Genomic DNA, 7026 nt, shown 5'->3' on the forward strand with positions numbered 1-7026 from the left:
CACTTTGGATGTATGGGTTTAAAGTTCAGAGATCGAACATGGCAAGGGCTCTTATAACAATTTTAATGTCGGCTTTTTGGCGGTTTTTCGCCCATTTTACGGCGGTTGGCAACGTGGCCAGAAAATTGGTTTTCAAAGCACAGCGTTAGGAACAGTGTATAACTGTCGGATGGTATGGTTTATACAAGTTCAGAGATTCGCAGAAATGGCAAGAGCTCTATAAAAACAAACTGTCTGCCTGTCTTTGTCTGTCTTGGTGTGTCTTGTGTGTGTGCTGGTTACCGACTTTTGAAACCTAAATCCGAGATCCCTGGAGTTTTGCACAAAAACCGGTGATTTTAGACTGGGTAGCTTTTAAACTGCGGGCTAATGTAATGAAAGGAAGGATATCATAGTCCTTTCATTTTTTTGTTGAATTTACCTGGTCAATTTGATTTAAAGAGCCTTTGTTTCCGCCTCGAACAGCGGATACCGACCTCGATGCAATATTAGAAGTCAATGGAAGAAGACGTACGAGTCACATATAAAAGTTATAGTAGTAACCAATCTATTCTATATACATATACTATTAGACGATCGGTTGCGCTATGTTCGTGCCAAGGACAGTTGACGCCCTTAAAAAATCAGGCATTCTTCCTTCAAAATCTCTTCAGTTCATGAAAGTACTTGTCGAGATTGATTAAACAACAATTATAAGTCAAATCAACAATAGAACTAAACTAAAAAACTAAATTGAAAGTACATGTACCAGACTTTAGTTCCTTTGACATTGCAGGAATTCCGTTTATGTCCTACCGTTATCGGTCGGTAATCGGAACGAGCCGCATCGAATGTTATCCATGGGCTCGCATTTTTAGCTTGGGCGCAGGATTAAATTCGTTGCGTGCTGACAAATAGGACTTGAAAGAGCGAAACTCAAGTATCCTGGCAGCGCATTTAAAGCTATAGTTCGCGAGTAAACACCTTCTTTTATACTGTTTAAAGGATTTTGTCAAAAATACCAAAAACCAAATACCAAGACCTTTTAAACGTGTTGTAATAGCACTAGGTCCATTTCAGAAATTGATAACTATATATGCATCTGTTTCCAAACATTCACGGAAGAATACCCCTGTCTGTCTGTCGTTTTTTGTAAAATTTTACTTATTTTATACAAAAATTTTTTTTACTGGAGGCGACCCTTAAGCTGGCGCGGTGGAGTAGCGTGTTTGAATAGTAGTGTCATCAAATGTGATAAGGATGCAACACAAAACGTTTGGTTGAGATGTTTGCTGCGCTTGGCGGTATTTTGACCGCTTTTGACAGATTTCGACCGTTTTTTGGCGGTTTTCAGCTATAGCGACAAAACGGTTAGAGATATTGTAAAAGTTAGGGTAAAAGAACACTCAAATAAGCATCATTCAATAGGATAAGGAAAGTCGTGTGATGTTCACACCAGATTTTTTTTGATATTATGCTGAGGCGCTGAGCACGTCAGATAATTATTTTCTTCGTAGGTACTAGGTACATACAAAAGATGAGTGTTTCACAGCCGTTTTTATTTAGTGCTTTTGTACCAATGAAACAACTGCTACAATAGTGCCGTAGCATGCCCAATTGCCTGGGTTAATAATAGAACCCATAAATGGGATTTATTGTGTCTAGGATAGTCTAAGCTTGAAAAATAGAAGAAGAAAAAATAGGTAGGTATATCTTTCGAATTTTTTCTTTCTATTTTTCAAGCTTAGCCTAACCTAAAGCTTAGCCCTGTGTATAACTTCTACCTTAATCTCTCACCTATTTTCTCTGGAGATTTTCTCAATTGAAATCGCCTTTGAAAGAGGAATATCCTGGTTCAATTCCCAAGTGAGTCAAAACTTTGATATACATATCATGTATTAACTACCTATTAAGGAGCGTGGTAGCGCTCCGCCCCGCCAAGTCAAGAAAGTTTGACCGCTTCATGACTTATATTTATTATCAACCTATTCAAGACTCTGAAATCTGAGTTGATACATAGGTACCTACCTAAATACTGAATATGCTTACTTCTGAAGCAACTACGTGGGTACCTATTTAAAAATTAGGTTCATTTATTTTTATAAATGTCTATGAACTTAGATGGGTAAGTACTTACAGCAAAAAATAGTGATATCCCCCCCAAAAAATAGTGATAAAATTAACGTCAAGAGTTACCCTCCACAAAAAAGTACTGATATAAAAAAAAGACGTCAATGTGGGACCTCCCTTCTACATTAGCTCTTCTAAAGAAAATAATAATTTTCCATCACTCCTACATAGTTTTTAAAGATGAGTGTTTCACCGTCGTTTTTATTTCGTAGCGATGAAACAACTGCTACATTGGACGCTTGTGGTCTGTGTCGTAGCATGCCAATGTGTCAATTTACCTTGCTGTTGAACCATTGATCCCGGATTACGAAACCTAAATCTTGACCGCAGTGCACTGATGAAAATTACAAAACAACTAACATTGTTATCTCCATTAGTGTACTGCGGTCAAGATCTAGGTTTCGTAATCCGGGATCAATGGTTCAACAGCAAGGTAAATTGATGTAGGAGTGATGAAAAATTATTATTTTCTTTAGAAGAGCTAATGTAGAAAGGAGGTCCCACATTGACGTCTTTTTTTTATATCAGTACTTTTTTATGGAGGGTAACTCTTGACGTTAATTTTTTAACACGAAGTGTTTTTTGGGGGGGATATCACTATTTTTTGCTGTAAGTACTTACCCATCTAAGTTCATACACATTTAGAAAAATAAATGAACCTAATTTTTAAATAGGTACCCACGTAGTTGCTTAAGAAGTAAGCATATTCAGTATTTAGGTAGGTACCTATGTATCAACTCAGATTTCAGAGTCTTGAATAGGTTGATAATAAATATAAGTCATGAAGCGGTCAAACTTTCTTGACTTGGCGGGGCGGAGCGCTACCGCGCTCCTTAATAGGTAGTTAATACATGATATGTATATCAAAGTTTTGACTCACTTGGGAATTGAACCAGGATATTCCTCTTTCAAAGAATCTCCAGGAAAAATAGGTGAGAGATTAAGGTAGAAGTTATACACAGGGCTAAGCTTTAGGTTAGGCTAAGCTTGAAAAATAGAAAGAAAAAATTCGAAAGATATACCTACCTATTTTTTTCTTCTTCTATTTTTGACTATACCAGGCCGACCAAAAAATATTCAAGTATTTGTTGCCTTTTTTCCAAAGGGCTATGAGGTTTTTGAAGGTCACTGACCCAGGCAAAGTCACATTAGAAGGAAGACCTGCTGGCAGCAAACTATCCTTCTTTAAACAGAGAAAATGATTAGGTGTTATGATGAGGTCTTCGTTAGCATAATAACCTAAAGGTCGAGAATTTACAACATACTCAATCTCCACCATAAGAGTTTCAAGCTGTTTCCGAGAAACCAATATCCTGCCAATGCTTTTCCTTAAGCACTGTTTAATGATGGAAATTAGTCGTTCGAAGGTTCCACCTGCCCAAGGCGACAAAGGACTCGTAAACTTGAACTCGATCTTGTTGTCGTTCAGTAGATCCTGAAACTCATTTAAAGAATAAATTGTCTCGACTGCTTTCTTCAGCAGCTTGAATTGTTGAGCGTTATCACTCAGAAGTGTGCTGCAACCGCCACGTCGCGCAATAAACCTGCGAAATGCCAAGAATAAATCTGAAGATGTTTCGGACTCAACAACTTCGAGATGTACCGCTCTTGTAGTTAAGCACGTGAACAGCAGACACCAAACTGGAATAATAGAATCATTGTCTTTAGTGTATAAGGGTCCAAAATAGTCCACGCCACACACACTGAAAGGCAAATTCTTATTAAGTCTGTAATCGGGATAAAAAGAAAACTCAGGCGTTTCATAAGGACCATAACAATTACCTTTTCTACACGTAGGACATCTGTGTAGCACAGATTTGACTGTACTACGTCCATGAGGAATCCAATATTCCTTACGTAAATGAGCAAGCGTCTGGCTAGTGCCCATATGAAAACACTTACCGTGAGCATCATTTATTATGATCTTGGTAATGTGACTTTCTCGGGGAAGTAAAATCGGAAATAACAGGGCCGCGAGAACAAAGAGAAGAAGGCCGCGATATAAATGTTCATTCAGAGAAGGTTTTGACCGAATTTGTTTTGCTGACGCGCCTATTTCTTCGCTTTTATAGGGAATAAAGACGTACTAACAAAGACGTACTAACAAAGGTTACATGATCAGTATATTAGACGCTACAAGTACAGGTAATTGACCACTGAATACATACCCAAACACTGTATCGAGTAAAAATAAATTTTCCAACAATTGAATTCTACCACCCGTCACGAATTGTGAATAATAATCATTTCCAATAAGAAGGTCGTAATCACATTCTACCCCAGTGGTAAAGCATTCGTCCGCGAGATCGTATGAACCAGCAACTCTTTTGATCGTGTCTATGTCGTATGCCCCTGATTTATTATTACCTACCACCGTTGGCGTTACCGAAAGTTCCAAATCCCATGTACGTTTGTACTTATCAACCAGCGAAACTTTGGTACCATGAACTTTCATTGATTTTGGCATACACTCACCGAAAGTATAGACGTTAATATTTTTACCCCCATCTGTCCGAAGACCTAACTGGTTAACTAACCTTTCCGTAATGTAACTCGTCGTGGTGCCGCAATCCAGTACCGCTCGTACAACAACGCCTTGGCCAGTAGACTTATTCACTAAATAAATACTCGCACTCTGCAAGAAAACCTTTTTACCTTTCCGTCGTGTGAGCACATATTGGTTTCCGAATGTGCGTTAGATGTACAGGATCCGCTATTCGAATCTCAAAGGGCATTTTTACCAAGAAAAGCGAAGTTATTAGAATGAAGAGAAGATGAGGGTCTATCTCCACCACCAACCGAAGGTTTTCCCGTCTCCCGATTTCTCCTATTTTGAGCGAAACCAAACTGCTGGGGACATAAAGACCGGTGGTGTTTTCCCACAATTTTACAATAATAACAATATCCGTTCTTCTTTGGACATTCCCTGAAGAAATGATTTTTACTCAAGCAAATGTAACACCAGTGATGTTACGCGTACGATTATAGTCGTATTTGTACGACTTTTTCACCCTATTGTACGACGTACGACTGAGAGGTCCTGTCGTAGGTACGCCAAAAGTACGACTTTTTGAAGATTCTATGATATCGTAAAAAAATCACTTTCTGGGAGGGAAAACTTCAAAACACATGCAATAGAACAACGGAAAAAAATTGATATCGTAAAAAAATCACTTTCTGGGAGGGAAAACTTCAAAACACATGCAATAGAACAACGGAAAAAATTGGTTTTTTTTTTTTTTACCTTGGGCGACTGATGAGGTATCGATAATAGTGGCAACATTGCATGTATCTTCTGTAGGTGTATTTTATTATGTGAAACAAAACTGGATCAAACATGGCTGAACCAATGAGATTGTGAGATTTCGCTGTATTTACGTCCAAAGCAGAATCTCATTGGTTCAGCTCTTGAAAAAAAAGAACCCCTGTATGAATCGAACCCGAGGCCTAGTGCTTACTAGCCATTGTTACAGTTATTTTTTCGGAGTTTTGACCTCAGATTTGGATTTTTCCCAACTTTTTACATAGGAACCGACCATTTATTCATAATTTTTAGCCATTTGCAACTCCTCCATTGAATTGAGGTATTGCGATATTGTCTCGTTTTTGGTTCTAACACAATGTTGTAGGTATCCTACCTACGTACCAACAGATTGGCCTGACAGCGAAGAGTTTCATAGCTTTTCTTTTCCGTGGACTTTTTCTCATGTATTGTACATTTCTGTTTGAAAAGAACGCAACACTTTGAAATAATACATGGGTTTCTACTTTCTTTTGAATTGCAGGCGTATATTAGTTGGGATTCTGCTGAGTCTAAAATAAAGATTGAGTAGTAGTAGACCGGGCATGCCGAGTTATCGTTTCACTCACCCGGAAAGCCTTGTTAATATTTAGCATTCGGGCCAAATCAATAGCAAATGGGTAGGAGAACATTTTTAGGCCGGATGCCATTGGCGGCCAGCTCCGCAAGTCAGACTTTTCTGCCAAAAAGCGCCGCCAAACACGACTTTTTTTACATTTGGCTAAATAACTCGAGAACCGTTCGTCTGAAGAAAAATTGTATTGCATGATGAAATGTAGAAAACAAAATTTCTTATCAGATGGATTTAACAGATTTACTGTAGGACTTACTCAATCGCTGCTACGGGCGGTACTACAGGCTACGCTTATTTCAAATTACACGTGTATCATATATTGAGGGTGGTACCCTAGACCCTGGGATTGTTAGCCAGAAGAGTTAACTAGGACACTTGCTTTGGAGATTTCGAAGAGACCAGATCTACAGTGTGATCTTTTTCTGTGTTTTGAATAAAGGGGAGTAGACGTGTGGGGGGATTGACCGAACTTTGTCTCAATAAGCCATCCATCAGTACAGTTTATAGTTTTAAATTAGTTTACCTTATTTTATTAGTGTTAATTCTTACAAATAAACTCTTTTCTCATTTTATTGCATTTAATTGTGTACCGTAGTACTGTGTTATTATTTACAATGTCTGTGTCCGAGAGAAGTGAAGGAGAATGGGAGACAGTCGAGGACACGGACGCCGACAATATATTATGTGAATGTACCCCTCGTATGTAGGCATAAAGTTTGAAATGTGGGATACATTTCGAATGCCTCTTGGAAGCCTCCCCCCTTGGTCAAATTCTTCACCACCTATAGACCTTAGCTTATCCAATGGGAAGAAAGCTGACTCTGCTCCAGTAGTCTACCAAAGCTAGTTCAGTGAGATTATCAACTCCAAGTATGCTAACCACATCATCTGTTACACTGACGGATCAAAGACACCCTCCGACACTGGGATGCGCTTACAGTGTAGGTAATATGGTTCGATCAACACTCCTTAATCCCGTAAACTCCATATTCTCCGCTGAGTTGATCGCCATATTCCTATGTCTGGAGGCCATTCTAGATAG

The sequence above is a fragment of the Diaphorina citri genome, unplaced genomic scaffold, assembly GCF_000475195.1.
Source record: "Diaphorina citri unplaced genomic scaffold, Diaci psyllid genome assembly version 1.1 scaffold1346, whole genome shotgun sequence".
Lineage (NCBI taxonomy): Eukaryota > Metazoa > Arthropoda > Insecta > Hemiptera > Psyllidae > Diaphorina > Diaphorina citri.